Source organism: Pipistrellus kuhlii, unplaced genomic scaffold (genome assembly GCF_014108245.1).
Source record: "Pipistrellus kuhlii isolate mPipKuh1 unplaced genomic scaffold, mPipKuh1.p scaffold_m20_p_14, whole genome shotgun sequence".
In the NCBI taxonomy this organism is placed as follows: Eukaryota; Metazoa; Chordata; class Mammalia; order Chiroptera; family Vespertilionidae; genus Pipistrellus; species Pipistrellus kuhlii.
In genome coordinates, this window is record NW_023425449.1 from 11,080,865 (window position 1) to 11,094,606 (window position 13,742).

Consider the following 13,742-nt stretch of genomic DNA (forward strand, 5'->3'; position numbering starts at 1 on the left):
CATGCCTCTTGCCAAGGACTCCTCCATCCCTCTCCAAAAAGAGGAGAGGAAAGCGAGAAGCGCCAGGTGCAGAGCCCCAGCTCCTTCTTCCTGGACCTGAAAGGCCTAGGATGCTGTGACATCACCACCGTCACTGGCCCTGCACAAACGGTGACTTTGTGTGTGGGCTGCTCCACGTCCTCCATCAGCTGACACGAGGAAAAGCAAGGCTTGCAGAGGGTGCTCCTTCAGAAGGAAGCTGCATTAAAAGCACCTGAATCAAGGTGAGTGGAGAATCATCCCAATAAAACATTATGAATGGAAAAAAGAAACAAATGTGAAAAGAGCCAAGAAAGTTTTTAGGTGGAAGAGAAACGATGGGGAACAAATTCTATCAGGTGTTAGGTGCATTATAAAGCGAGAGTAATTAAAATTTAACATTGGAGTAGTAACATGAAAATAGATTAAAGGAATAGAATAAAAATAGTATAAGATGTAAGCACCAATACATTTTAGTACGTAATAAGATGTCATCTCAAACAAGTAGGGGAAAGAGGTTGTAAGAACTGGCTAGCCATACATCCTTCCTGCATTAAAGTAAATTTCAAAAGGATCAAAATGTTAAAGGCTAAAAACTGAAAGATTGAAATTTAAAAATCAGCTGATATTTTTATCATAATAAGGCATCCTTTTTTCATGCATGGCTTGGAACTCATGGTTGTAAAAACCCCACAATCAATGAAGTAAAATTAAAAACACAAAGTAGAAGTATAGTCAATGATAGACCTAGGGATAATTGTTGGAATAGCAGAGAGCTCTTATAAATCAGTAAGATGATAAGTGAGCACACAGAAAACCAACAATGGCAGTTGTTGGAAGAGGCAATTAGCCATGGGACTTAAACGTCTCTGCATATTCTTACTAATTACACAAAGGATGAAGGGCCCTGAAAACTGTTAACTGGGACCATTTCGCAGGCTGTGTTTGCAGAGAAAGACCTGGAGGGATGAGGTAGTCTCTTTCTAGGACCAAGAGCAGATGTGCTCCGGAAGAGGTGGGTGACAAGCTCCTTGCTCCTCAGCTGAGTCACGTACGGACTCCACGCATAACACCCCCCCCCCCCCATGCCCTCCTGCTTTTGCCCCATTTGGACTTGGGGGCAGAGAAACCAATGCAGACATGCTGCTCATGCTGCTGGCGAGCAACAATGTTCTTTGTTTCTGAAGCATCCGTGAAACCACTGACGGCAAATGTATTAGCTTGCACAGGTAAAATCCCAGACACTGACAGCAACTAGTTTACCAAAAATATAGCCAGCCTGACACATGCAAAGATACTCAACTTCACTAATACTTAAGAAGTTCAAAATAAAGCAATGATGTAATATTTTTATTCATTAATTTGGCAGTTTTGAAAGATTTCTGTAGAGGTGAGAGCAAAGAGGGCGGGGGGGAGGGAAGGGGGGAGGGAGGAGGGTGGAGGTGGGCAAAGGGGGAAAAAAGAGAGACACCTGCAATAATGTCAACATTAACATTTTTTATTAAAAAAGTATTTCTAAACAATATTTTGGGGAGTAATTTGGCAATATCTATTAAATACTTGGAAATATACATCTAAGAATTTGTTTCACAGATTCCAATGCAAGTGTGTGTGTTTGCATCTGTGTTGTATTGAACAGTACTGTGTGTATTAGGAAGTATTGGAAACAACTCAAATATCCATAAATAGAGGATTAATTATAACATGTACATCTATTAAGTATATATCATCTTGAAGTTACTCTACATATAACATGTATTTAATCAATGAATTACATCCACTAACATAAATCAAGAATATCTATATATACTAACAAAAAAGACATCCAAGATGTATTATTACATTAAAAAATAAGTTTTAAATAGAACACGTGGATCCCATTTGTCTTAAAAAAAAAAAAAAAAAAAAAAAAAAAAAAAAAAAAAAGGCCTAGGCTCAGATGTGTCCTCTCTTGGAAGTATTTACTCCTTAGTTACTGTCCTCAGAACTGATCACTGCCTCTCTATATGACTTCTATAGCTAATACACTCCTCAACCATAGAATTCATTACTCTTTGAAATTCCTGATTTACATGCTTGTCTACTTTAGTGGACTCTGATACCCCTAAGGCAAAAGTGGCACATTATTTTTAAAAATGCTCAGCATCTAACAGTTCTGGGGACTAATAGGATCTTAATAAAACGCTTCCTGAAAGAACAGATTTCTCCTTAACCTTTCTTTCCTTAATAGTGATTCTTAATTCTTTAAAGGGGATACATATTACCTCCACCAAAGAAAGATTATAAGGGAGTTTCTTCCCTTTAAAGGAACTTGAGCATTCATGTGTGAAGAGGTGTCAGGCGGGAGGAAGGAGAATGTATGCATCAGAGGCTGTGATGAACAGGCATATGTTCTGCTCAGTGATAAGTAACACATCCAGAGCATTCTACTTCCAGCTACGATTGCTTGAAATTCTTTTCTTGCTTTCCATGACATCCTTTTCCTAACTTTCCCCTCTGGGTCTTTGTTCCTATCTCCTCTCTCTGCCTGAAATACCATACACTCTCTAGTACCTTGTTGTCTCACATTGAAATCCTTCCCATCTACCAAGGTTCAAATGAAATACCACCTTCTTTTAGTATTTTCATCTCTTTTTTATTTTTCTGAACTCCAATGGTTTTTTAAAAATGGGATCTGCTTCATAGCTCTTATTACTGTATACCTCATGTTACAGTTATTTCTATATCTAACATCATCCCTGGTAGACACATGCCTTGAGGGGATTTCTTTTTTGGCTGAGCTATGGGTTTTCACAGCACCTGGCACAGTGTATGCAGTGAATGTTCAGAAAAAGTTGTTGAATGAATAAATAAATAATTCATGAATGAATGACTGAGCGAATCACATCCTGGGTGATTTGGCCCATCTCTGACACATTAAAACATCACCACAAAGAAGTATAGAAGAGAAAAGCATGAACACTGGAGTCAGACCTAATGAGATTCAAATCCTAGTTCCATTAGCTATGCATTCTTGGGCAGGTAAATTTTTTAACATTAGTTCCTATACCTCTAAAAAGGGGAAAATTACAGAGCTTCTGTCACGAACTATTATGAAGATTAAATGAGACAAAGCATCTCATTTAGTAGCACATCCTAAAAGCTTAAGAAATGTTAGTTTGAAAATTACTTATCCGCCGAGACTGGTTTAGCTCAGTGGATAGAGCGTCGGCCTGTGGACTGAAGGGACCTGGGTTCGATTCCGGTCAGGGGCATGTACCTTGGTTGCAGGCACATCCCCAGTGGGGGTGGTGCAAGAGGCAGCTGATCGATGATTCTCTCTCATCGATGTTTCTAACACTCTATCCCTCTCTGTAAAAAATCAATAAAATATATTAAAAAAAGAAAAAAAGAAAAGAAAAGAAAATTACTTATCCTTCTCATGCTCAAAGAACACTTCTGAAGCCTGGGTGCTATCATCAGATTAGGCAGTGATAATTATGAGTACTGGTTGTTAGGTTTCTTTACAATGGGTTGGATTTGGAAGAAAATAGTAAACCCTGAACCCAGGTGTTCAGAAATATTATAATCATAGTTGAACAGTTTTCTGCTGCACAACTATTACCCTGTGTCCCTTCATGTTGGCTAGGACTTGAGACACAAAGGAATATCTTATTGCTTAATTCCTCTCTGGACTGCCAGTGCCTGTCAGTGAGTCAGCCCTCTGGCTTAGGACACTCACAACCAAAGGTGGTAAGATGTGGGTAGTGGTGTAAGACATATGTATAAGAATACAAAAGTTTCAATGGAAGAGGACAAATGAGTTTAGGAAAAGCATATTTAATCCGCCTATTTTAAAATACAAATAATAGAATGTAAAGTTAAAAATCATCATTGTGGTAGAGAGGTTCCACAGAAAAGGGTGAAAAAAATACTTTGTTTCTGGTAATGTCTCCAGACATTTTCCATGAAAATTAATAAATAATAGCTTATGAGAATTAGCTGTCACATGGGGAAGCAGAGTGGGGCTTTAAGGAAAAAGCCCCATGAGTTCTGATGTACAGGGCGTGGGTTGGAATAGGTCCATACTTAAGGGAATCCAGGCTGGAGCTATTGTGGGCAGCCATTGGCAGTTTCATGGCAATTACAGAGGACTGAACCAACGTGGGCTTAGAGGAGAGGAACTGAGATAAATAAAAAAGAGAAACTTGGAAGTAAGTCAAATAAAAAAAACTTTATTTAGTTCGCAACTATGTGTGAGGCTGGCTCTGTGGTTACATACTTCAATTGGAACATTCCAGGCTACTCTGAAAATTCAAAAAAACAATAAAAAACTACTAAAGAAATACATCCCTAAATATGCCAGTTATGTGTTTGTCAGGATTTTCCTTTATACACCCCATTTTCCTTGGTTAATAAAGGGTTATTAATAAATTCGCTCCCAATGAAACTTCTGTTGAAAAAAATTTTAAATTGTATGCCTGAAAGTGAATTGCAAAAGTCACCTATTAACTCTTTTCCCGTTATAAGAGTATATTTACCTTCAAAACTTCATAAGAAAAGTAATCACACCAAATATAATTAGTATTTTAAAGGGAACTGTAGTCATCTGTCCATTTAAATATATAGTGAGCTACACATTTATAAATCTTTTGGATATAACTTTTGTATTTTCCTATTCCTCCATCATAAAAAAATCTTGTTGCAGTTCCACCCCACCAAGAGCTCCAGAGCATCTCCCCACCCCAAAGCAATAAAGGTGTCACCCACATTCCTCAACTCCCCTCCACAAAAACAAACAAACAAATTTGGTTGCATAAAACCCTGCCTTGCCTCTTGAATCACTGTTCTAAGACCTTATTTAATGACTCTGAGCCTCACCTATGAAATGCAGCAAATAAAAAACCGTATTATTTTTAGGCCATATTGAGGATTTGGGGCCTTATCTTAATAAAATCAAAGGGTTATCTTAGAAGGGTTTGAAGCAAAGAAGCTAATGCAGTCAAATTTAAGTTTTTAAAACCTTTGGATACTGTGTAGAGATTACTGCTAGGATTACAAAGGTGCAAGCTAGAAACGTAGTGGCTTAGCACATGGCTGGTGGCAGTGGAGTGGTATGTGGGAGATTCCTGGGACATAAAAATTTGGTGACTGCTTATGCATGAGAAGAGGGAGGTGTCAAGAATGATTCCCAGGTTTTTGGCTCAAACTGCTGTGTGGATACTGATGCAATTGAGGGAGAGGTAGGAATCACTTGTCTCCTGTAGAGGAGGGGCGACTGTGAGTTCATTTTTAGACAAACTGGATTGGAGGCCCCCATGAGCGATCCAAGTGGAAATCTTGAGTACAGAGTTGGTTGTTCAGAGAGTGGGAGGGAGTTACCTGCGTGACACAGTTACAGGGTTTTCCAGCCTTTACCTTAAAAAAAAAAAAACAAAAAACAAATATATATATATATATATATATATATATATATATATATATATATATATATATATATTTCATTGATTTTTTTTACAGAGAGGAAGGGAGAGAGGGATAGAGAGCTAGAAATATCGATGAGAGAGAAACATCGATCAGCTGCCTCCTTTTCACACCCTCACTGGGGATGTGCCCGCAACCAATGTACATGCCCTTGGTCGGAATTGAACCTGGGACCTTTCAGTCTGCAGACTGACGCTCTATCCACTGAGCCAAACCGGTTTCGGCCAGCCTTTACCTTTTGCAGAAATGGAAGGACAGACAGCAGAAAGTGTAGGGTATTTATTTGCAAGAGGGAGCTTTAAATGATGAATTAAGACCATAAACTAGTTAAATGTGAAGACAGAATAAGATGAGGAACAGGCAGAAGTCAGAGAACTATAGGTTTATGTACGGTTTACTAGATGACTACAGTAGCACTTGTTAAGTAAGCAGGATGGAGAGACTGAGAGACTGCGAGGGAGATTAGAATGTTGGAATAGACGATTCTGGAGGCAAAGGACTTCTGGATGATGTCAAGGTCCAGGACTGTGTGTGGGAGAGGGTAGACAGATGGAGTGGAGGAGAAAAGCACTAGGATGAGGAGATCAAGCTGGCGTTTGGCTGGGTCATTGGCCTGGATGCTGATGGCGGTGGAGAAATAGGCTGTAAGCCCTGGGGCCAAGACATCTGAGAAGAAAAATGATAAAAAAAAAAAAAAAGTTAGGAGGTTCAGCACAAGGGGTGAGGATGACATAATTAGGTGCAGTGAGTCCAGAAGCAGCAGAAGAATTTTACAGGATGGTAGAAGAATAAAGGCAAGCTGCATTGGTGAGCAAGAACATTCATCTCCTGACCCTGGGTTCCCAGAGAATCAATAGCCTCCACTTCAGAGGGTCACAATGGTGCGGAGAGCCCCAGGGGACAGCAGGACTTCCTTTAAGCTAAAGGGGTAGGGAAATGCTTGAAGAGGTTGAGGTTTACTAGAAGTTGAGTTCACTAATCACAGAGCAGGTGTTCAGAGGGCTCGGTGGAAGAATTCTGGGAGGTGGAAGAGGAAGGAGGTTGGTAAAAGGACTGTAGGATATGAATCAGTATCTAGACAAGACAGGATCGATCAGTCTTATCATTGAGTGGCGACTGGGAACTGAGTTGGAACTGAGTTCCGATTTAGGAGGTGTAGGAGCAATGCTGTGATTCTAAAAGTAGCCTACTGCTCCTTTAGGTAGCTTGGCTTGCCTTCCGGGTTCTCTGGCAACTATTCTTAAAGAACTCCAGGTATTTCTCCAAAAAACTCAGAGTAGAGTCTGATTCATGGTATATGCAAATTGGTTCTTAAATTAATCAATGCAGATAGGGGCTGTAAAAGTAACCATTTTAGCTCCTTTTGAAAAGGTTTTGTTTTATATAATGAACACTCCACTCTTTTCAAATTATTTTGTAATCACACCCACTTTTTAACAAACTTTCCATTAGCTCACAAATCTCCCTTTCCCAGCTAGAAGCTGACATTTCCCAGCTAATCTCTAGGTTAGTAGTAACATAATTAAACTAAAAATCTAGTGTGGTCATATTGTGCTTCATGTGGTAGCAATTAATTATTCTCAAGGAATAATTCTGGGCTCTATTTTGTGTCATTTATTTAAAATAACTTTATTATGTGCTTTTAGGTTTGAAGGAGATGATGTGAATGATCTTTAGTTACATATCTATAGCTGAGGATTTATTATTAATGCTGGCACAGAATACCTTGAAGGAAAGATGGCTATTCCAAGAAAGTCTGGTTGCCAAAAAAATAGTTTAGAAAGCCTGAATATCTAGTACTGAGTCATGAGAAGTGGGAAGAAGTAAATTGGCTTCCCTGGAAAACATTCCACATGTAACACATGGTACATTTCAAATGACTGTCAAGATTATATATATTTTTATTACATTTTGTTTTCCTATGCATTATTTGACAGGACCTAAAAAATTAGCCAGCCATACATAATAAACTGTACTCTAAGCATATGTGGTCTCTGCATATGAATATATTTTAGGTTGTATATCTGCCAGTTGGTAAGAGCACGTGTATTTTTGCATTTAAAATGTTATTCCACAATTTGTTTCCATTTGATGGCTAATTTGGGAAGATTTGCATGTGTGTTGGTGATTTAAAAATATTTTTGGTACCGAGACTATTTTGGCACTTAATTTGTTTTTATTACTTAACAGTACTGCCAAGACTGTTAGCAGGGTTGCAAACTGCCCATGCGTCCTCACAGATAAAAGCTCTGATTTCTTTGTGCAGGGGCTGCTGGAGCTGGGCATTAGCCCTTTGCCCACTCGGTCCACTAAGCAATCCAGGCAAAGGGTACAGAGTGTCTTCCCGGTATTTGTGTGCATGATAACAAGAGATCTAGTAAGCGGTGTGTTCTATTAGTTTGTCTCTATTGTCCTTTCCTTTCTATTATGATAAAATAGAGGTAACTGACCATGTAGGGTTGGAAGCTGGAGTTTCCTTCCGGACTACGTCACTAAAGCCTGGTTACAGCAGAGGGTACCATGTCTGTCACTCCTCCCACTGTATTTCCAGACTTCTTGGGGCTCCAAGTCAACAGGTGATTACAGCTGGGGAAGAGCAGCTGTTTTTCCACCACCGCCTGTGTTTTTGGTAGTCGCAGTAATAATAATAATAATACTGATGGCAGCCTTGGTAGATGAAAGAACCTTGTGAACAGCCACTTACAATTTACAAAGATTTTTCTTATACGTTGTCATAGTGAGGAAAAAATGCTTCCGATTTTGCAGATGGAGAAGTTAAGAGAACTGCGGTTTAGAGAAATTAGGTAGTATGTTCAAAACGACACAAGATTACACATTTAGTTTAGGGGCCGACCCTTTGGCTATAAATCCTATGCTCTTTAAACTAGTTACCTTTGGATTAAAGAAGAAAAACAGACCCCATAAGGTGTCATTAACAATTTCCGGTTCCATTTTCTTTAAAGTGAATTCTTAGGAAGAAATCTAAATGCAGAATACATTTTGATCTTTACCATCTATCCCAGGCATTTATAGTTAACTTGGCAATTATTTTTCTCTTTAGCAGACTTTTCTTTTCAGCATTTTGAGTATGTTACTCTTCTGCCTCTGGCCTCAATGGCTGCTGATGAGAAATCGGCTGCTAATCTTATTGAGTGTCCCTTACATATGACGAGTCATTTCTCTCGAGTTGCATTCAAGGATTTTTTTAATTTTAATTTTAATTTTTTAAAAGTTTGACTGTGTTTGGTATGGAAATCTTTGAGTTTATTCTATTTGGAGCTCATTGAGCTTCTTAGATGTGTCAACTAATGTTTTTCATTAAATTTGGCAAGTGTGCAGCCATATTTCTTCAAGTATTCTTTCTTCCCTTTCTCTCTCTTCTTTCCTTCTAGGGATCCCATCATGAATACTAGTGTATTGATTCCCTTGATGTTATATTCCACAGATTTCTGAGACTCTATTCATATGTCTTCATTCTTTTTTCTTACTGTTTTTTTCATACTAATAATGTTAATGTAACTTTAAGCTCACTGATTTTTTTTTCTCCTGTGTAGATCGGCTGTTGAACTCTTTTAATAAATTTTTTATTTTAGTTATACTTTTCAACTCTGGGATTTTTCTTTTTTCTTTTTTTAATGATTTCGATCTTTTTATTGGTATTCTCCATTTAATTAGACATTATTGTCATGTTTTCCTTTCATCATTTAGACATTGCTTTCCTTAGATTTTTTTTGAACACATTTACAATAGGTGGTTAGCCCTGCTGGGTAGCTCAGTTGGTTAGAGTGTTGTCCCAATGTGCCAAGGTTGTGGCTTCAGTCCCTAGTCAAAGTGCATACAAGAATCAACAAATGAATGCATGGATAAGTATAACAATAAATAGATTAATCTCTCTCTCTCTTTTTCCTCTTCATCCGTCTCTCTCTCTCTCTCTCAATCAATCAACAAATTAAAAAAATTAAGAAAAGATCAAAATAGGTGGTTTAAGTCTTTTTCTAGTAAGGTCAACATCTGGGTTTCTTAGGTACAGTTTCTATTGATTGTTTTTTCCTATACATGGGCTAGACTATCATATTTATTTGCATGTCACATACTTTCTTGGACAAAAACTCAACATTTTAAATGATAGAACATTTTATTATATTAGTGATGTAACAAAATAGTAATAAAATAGCAACACAATAAAATAGCAATATCATTAACTATATTACTATTGTTATATTATTAGTAAATAATGGCAACTGTGGAAATCTGATTCTCTCTCTTCCCTAGAGCTTCCTGTCATTGCTATTTGCTGTAGTTGTTTGCATGTATTTTTTGTCATATACCCAGTTAACTTATTGGCCAGTTAATAATTAGATAAATATTTCCTTAAAGGTTTGGAACCAGTAAGATCATTGTTGGGGGGCTCTGTGTACCTACTGAGGCATGCCTTCAACTTTGTGTTAGCCTTCCCTTCCTACTTGTTCAGAGGCTTAATATCAACCAGAGGAGACTGTGTAGGGCCTTTTCAAGTCAATCTTGAGCATGCACATAGCCTGGGCAAGTGGACAGCCATACATATATGTATGCTCTTCTAGTTTCCAGGAATTTGATGGAGCTTTCAAAATTCTCTAGCCATCTCATTCCTCGGCTTTTCCTTTTAAGGTTCTTAGCGTAAAAGTTTATCTGTTGTCCTGTTCCAAGCAGCCTTTGCATTAATTTCCTCTAATTCTTTCTGACTTCCATCTCTAGGGATGGAGGAGAGAAGGCTTTCACAGTGGAACATTCTACTTGATAACTTTTGAAAGTATAATCATTGTGAACTCTTATTTTATTAATAAAAGTTATTTTATCTCATTAACTCATTAAAAGTATATACTGCATTTATAGTAATGTCAAAGTGGTGAGAAGACCAAATATATTCTCTAGTGGGGAAAGCACTGGAAAGATTATAAGTAGATAGGTTCAAGAGTTTTCAATTGATGAGTGGAAGAAAGTAGAGAAGTAGATAGTTAAGAAATAGAAAGTGAGGTCTGAGCATAAAATAATGGATTGACAGATGACTGAAAGAGACCATGTATATGTCTGAATGAGAATAAATAGCAATATAGACATAAAAAGTCACTTTGCCTCTGTATAGTACAGAAGAAGTTTCTATTAATGATTGTGAGTGGATTTAACTGTCCTTTACGTCATGAAGAACACTTCTTATAATAAGTTATTCATAATTATAAAAAGGAGAGACATATTTATCACACACAACCAATGCAGTTAAATAGCTGCTTTTCCATAGTTAATAAGTAAAAATCTACTCTGATAATGGTATTTTTCAATTTTTTGTGTGTATCTATCCCAAAGTATAAGTCTACCATTTAACAATGACATAAAATACAAATATGTTTGCAACCTCAAATGTTTTAGCTGGTAATATTATTTCTTTTTATATGTATCTGCTTTTTAGTTGATTTTGAATAAGGAAAAGAAAGCTTCTATACATCTTCAACTAATAGAAGCCATACAAAAAAAAAAAAAAAAAAAAAAAAAAAGAAAAATCCAAAAACGTAAAGTATTGGAACCAGTTGAGAAACCACAAGTATTCAAATGCAGGAAATCATGATTTTATAACATTTTAATGTGATCTACTCTTGGGAAACAAAGCTAACCAAACCCTAGTTCTGCACAGGAAATATTCCAGCACGCAGTTGTAATGCACTGTGGTGGACTGGCACAGCTGCGGTGTTCACCTGTAATGCCCCGCTGGTATTGTGGCCGACTGCATCGCATCAGGCTGCTTTCCTGTCCGGAAAGCCCTCTAAGTACAAACAAGACTCTAAGTCCAGATTTCATTTTCCCTTGGTATCAGGATATGGTAATTTAAGAGCCCTGAGAAATACTGTTAGCCTTTAAAAGGAAATATGTAACATTCTTTTATTGGGATCTATGTCTGAGTTGGTTTTCAAAAAACTTAACATATGACCCAGTTATCTTATCAATTTATCAAGCTACCAAGTTTCAAGCAAATGCAGGTGTGTAAGATGACATCTTTCAAAATAATATTTTTCCTTAAAGAGGAATAATAAAAATGTATTAGGAACTTCTGAGTCAAAACTAACTTCAGCAGGGGACTGTACTTCTGTTCGGTTTCTTTTAATGAGACTCAAACCCTAAACTCAATATTGTATTAATATTATCTCATCTTTAATTACCCAGGTATTTTATGCATTTGTAAGAAACAGTTGCATATATATATATATATATATATATATATAGCATATTATAAAGAGCATTGACTGGGAGTCAGGAAGAGGTTAATTGTAATCTGAATTTAATTGCTAATTGGTTTTGTCACCCTGAGTTGAAGTCACAACCAACCTGAACCTAATTTTCTTATCCATAAAAAATTAGGAGGATGGGATAAGATTACTTTAGCTCTTTCCAATTCTAAAGTAATATATAAACACAGGATTTGTTTTTTAAGTCTATATTTTAGGAAGAACGTTTATATTTTAAAGTGTATGCTATCTGCCAAGATTGACATGATTTTATTCAATCTTAATGGCAATTCTATAAGTTAGTAAGAATATAACCATTCTACAGATGGAGACAATAAATCTCAGGAGGGTTAAACAACATGCCAAGGACCTGCAATGACAGTAAGTCATGGAGCCAGTACTGTTGGATGCTAGGACCCGGGGGCGCATTCATTTTATGATACTGACTCTGGCATTTAGTTGCCTGATTGTGGCAGGGTCTCAAAAATATGCAATCTGACAAATAAGCAATGCTCATAAACCAAACAGTTAGACTGTGGTAATTTTCTATGTAACTATTTATAAAAATTAAAAAAGTTCAAATACAGTAATCATGGAGAACAGCTATTAACAAACCTTTCTAATAAGACAGAGAACCACAGAACAGATAGAGTAACCCTTCATAATTGGAAAGAAATCAATAGACATTACAGAATAACTTAAAAATCTGAAAATGTTTTACAACAAAAGTAGGCTTAGCATATTTTATCAAGGTTTGTTATGAATTTAAACCTTAAGACTAGATCCAGCCCTTTTTTGTAAAGGGCTAGAAGCAAATGTTTGAGGCTGTGTGTGTATGTTCTGTGGGAACTACTTGACTGCCTACTGAGGCATGTAGATAGGACCTACATGAGTGTGCCTGTGTGCCAATAACATTTTATTTACCAAACAGGTGGTGGGCTGGACTGGGACTACAGGCTGTAGTTTGCAGATCCTTTGAAGAGTGTTGTCTGATAAGGCCCTTTTGGGAACATGTCTGTGAGGAAATAATTCTCCTCAGGCCTGTTGCATTGCCACACGCCTTAGAGGCCAAGGCGTTGTCTTTGTTCCAGGCTGTTTTTTGAATGAATACGTACGTATAGCAGACAGCTAAGGAAGACAGACAGTGTTTTCCTACAAAAAAAGGCAGGCATGCTTATTGTCTTTCATAAGATTCAGGTTCTCCAAGTTCAGGGTTCCTTCCCCACCCTGTGTGTCTAAGTGTCATCTGGCTCTCTTCATGTCACCCGTGGGGAATGACACATATGCAGACAATCGGTTGTTGGTAATAAACCATCCTTTGACTCTGATCTAGCGCTCTCATATTTTCTACCAACGTCCATGAGACTGTGGCAGGCTGAGTTGTTGACTAGTAAATGAAGTAAAACTCAGATGCTCCATGATTTTTGACAAAAGCTATAGTTTATTTAACTTACATTTTTATATGTACCACGTAATTACACACATAAAAATGTATAAAAATGAGTTTAATTAGCCTATTAATTAAACTTAATTTATTCACCAAATATTTTTGTTTCTATGGTAAGGGCAAGTGAGAGGTACAATGGTTGGCAAGACAGACATGGTTCCGGACTTCCTGGGACTTACAAGCAAATACATAAATATTAAGTACCTGGCAGTTTCAGAAACAGTTTAAAATATATTTTTAAAAATGTATTTTTTACACCAATTACTTCATAGTTTCCTGGTAAATTTGGATTTGTCTCTATTGTCTAAGTTAATGTGGTTTAACTATTTATCAGTAGGAGAGTTCATCTTCTCAAAGCATAAATAAATAATTTCATGAAATTGCCTATAGAGCTACGAATTAGGCAAGAGTGATACATGTTATTCTGACTCTAACAGACATATGAGAAGGACTGATTTTTAATAGGAAGGAAAACAACAATAACACACATATAAGAAAAAATGGAGCCTCTCTTATCAGCCCCTGAGTAAGGGGCAGACTGTACAGTATAGTTTTCAAAA

The 13,742-nt window shown here is 37.1% G+C and overlaps 1 protein-coding gene across 5 annotated transcripts in view; it reads right to left on the reverse strand.

The window, feature by feature from the left end:
- Positions 1 to 13,742, reverse strand: part of VPS13B (vacuolar protein sorting 13 homolog B) — a 513,325-nt gene that overhangs the window by 85,762 nt on the left and 413,821 nt on the right. The gene's annotated exons all lie outside the window — the stretch shown is intronic.